Here is a 2,653-nt window from a genome sequence, read left to right on the forward strand (position 1 = left end):
TATTTTCCTTGGCATATTTTATAGTCTGTTGTTTGGTATGTACAATAGGATTGCTATGTCTTCTTGATGGATTGACATTTTTATTATATGTAATGTCTGTTTCTGGCAATTTTTTTAACTATAAAATTTACTTCATCTGATATTAACGTAGCTATGTTCGATTTCCTTTACTTAATCTTTGCATGATCTATTTTTCATTAATTTTACTTTTAGTCCTCCTTTATTGTTATATTCGAAATTTCTTTTATACAGTGTATAATCACTTTTAAAATTCAGTCAGTCAATTTATATCTTAATTGGTGTATTTAGATCATTTAACATATCGAAATATGTTAGGGCTTAAATCTACCACATTATTGGTTGTTTTCTGTTCCTTTGCTCCATTTTTTCATTTGTCTGTTTTCTTTTTCCTGGTTTCCTGGGAGGTTACTTTAACATTTTTAAAAATTCCACTTGGGCTGTTGGTGTAGCTCAGTTGGTAGAGTGCTTGCCTCACAAGCACAAGGCCCTGGGTTCAATCCCCAGTACTGTCAAAAAAAAAAAAAAAAAAAAAAAAATTCCATTTGTATTTATCTATAATGTTTTGAGTGTACCTCTTTGCATAACTATTTGTTAGTTATTGTAGGAATGTATTATGTTTACCCATATTTTACTCTTTTGATTGTTCTTCATCTTACTGCTTTTATAATTTTCCTTTGTCCTTCATTTTTAGAAGTTCCAACATTACATGAATTGATTAATTTTTTTAGTTACTCAGTTTGGAGTTCATTCAGTTTCTTGAGTCTGCAGGTTTATGCCTTTTGCCAAATTTGGGAGATTCTAACCCATTATTTCCTCAGCCTGAATTCTGTGTCCTGCCTTTTGACACTGATGACTTTGATCTTGCATCTTTTACTAACAGCACCCGCAGGTCTGTGAGCCTCTCTCTTTGTTGTTGTTTTTCAGTCTGTTTTCGTTCTGCTATTAAGACTGGGAAATTTCTACTATTCCATCTTAAACATCACTGATTTTTGTTCCTTTGTCCCATCCATTCTACTTGAGCCCATCCATCGAATTTTAAATTTTTGGTTATTATAGTATTTCAGTTCTAAATTTTCTGTTTTTATTCTTCTTTATGACTTTTCTTTATGTCTTTTCTGGGACTTTTAAAAAATTTGTTTCAAGGGTGTTTGTAATTGCTATTGAAGCATTTTGGAGCTGACTTCTTTAAATTCTTTGTTAGATAATTCTAACATCTCTGTGATCTCAGTGTGGGCATGTATCAATTGCCTTTTTAAATTCAAATTTTGTTTTTCCTGGTTCCTTAGTATGATGAGTGATTTTCAGTTGAAGCCTAGATGTTTGAGGCATTATAGTATGAGACTGGCTCTTATGGAAACCACTTGTTTTAGTTGGCTTCCTGTAACACTGCTCCAAGAAGGAAAAGGAGAGGGGTACTATCTCATTATTGATTGGTAGGGGTAGAAGTTCAAGTTCCTCACATTATGTTCACTGACACTGGAAAGTGGTGGGTGGGGGAAAGCATTACCCTTTTGAAATTTTTTAAATTCGTTTTTAGTTATACATGACAATAGAATCCATTTTAATATAATTATACAAACATGAAATGTACCTTATTCCAATTAGGACCCCAGTCTTGTGGATGTACATGATGGTGAGATTCACTGTGGTGTAGTCACATATGCACATAGGAGCATTACTTTTTTATCCAAAAGAACCAACGCCCCACTTGGTCTTGTCTGACACCACTCTAGTGAAGGGTTGGAGCTCATTATATCTTCAAAAGAGTCTGGGCCTCCCCTTTGGCCTTAGTTACCGTGGGTGTGGCCAAAGTGATTTGTTTGTTTGCTTTGTTTTGTGGTTTTTGGCAGAAGTAGAGTGGTTATTGTCTAAGTTCTGTCTTGCTAATCTGCTCTTTTCCTGGTCCTTTGGCTAGAGAGCAGGCTTTTGCTGAAATTTTCTTTTTCTTTCTGTTGCTGTCGCTGGGTTATTCCCTCCTTCAGCTTCAAGACTGGGATATGTGAGAGGAAAAGAATCCAGGGAACTCATCACTCTGCTGTTCCTTGGATCTTCATGTCCCCAACTGATCTTTCACCTTCTAATCATCTTTCAGTATTCATTTTGCTTTCTACATAATATCCAGGAATTTTAGTTGTATTAGGGTTGGGGGAGACTAAGGAAAGACTCATTACTCCACCTTCCTGTAAACAAAAGTCCTGTTGTACCATTTTGTCCTATTATTTATTTTTTTAATATAAAAGGTATGTATGTTCATTGAGTAAGTGGTAAAGAATTTTTAAACAGTCAACTGTGATTCCTGATATGTCTGCTTTAAGCATTTTCTTTTATTTCTGGTTTTTAAAAGTTTACATAATAGATATGTGTATAGACATTTTTAAATATAAATTGTAGATATTTTTCTAGAAATAGTGCTACTATAAATTTACTTTTATATGTTATATTTAATATAGAGAGCATGATGAGTATTTTTCTTACAAATATTCTCTAAAAACATAGTTTTTTAGCATGTTGGCAGTATGACTGAATTTAACCACTACCCCATTTTGAATATTAAATTGCTTCTAATTCTCTGCTTCTCTAAATAATATTATAATAAATATAGATACAGCTTGTTTGCTTTTTAGATTATTTT

At 33.1% G+C, this 2,653-nt stretch overlaps 1 non-coding gene across 1 annotated transcript; it reads left to right on the forward strand.

Moving 5' to 3' along the window:
• Window positions 1-456: 456 nt before the first annotated feature.
• Window positions 457-533, forward strand: Trnav-cac (transfer RNA valine (anticodon CAC)). The gene has a single exon. It is a non-coding gene; the product is annotated as a tRNA-Val (tRNA).
• Window positions 534-2,653: the final 2,120 nt, after the last annotated feature.

Source organism: Sciurus carolinensis, chromosome 7 (assembly GCF_902686445.1).
Source record: "Sciurus carolinensis chromosome 7, mSciCar1.2, whole genome shotgun sequence".
Lineage (NCBI taxonomy): Eukaryota > Metazoa > Chordata > Mammalia > Rodentia > Sciuridae > Sciurus > Sciurus carolinensis.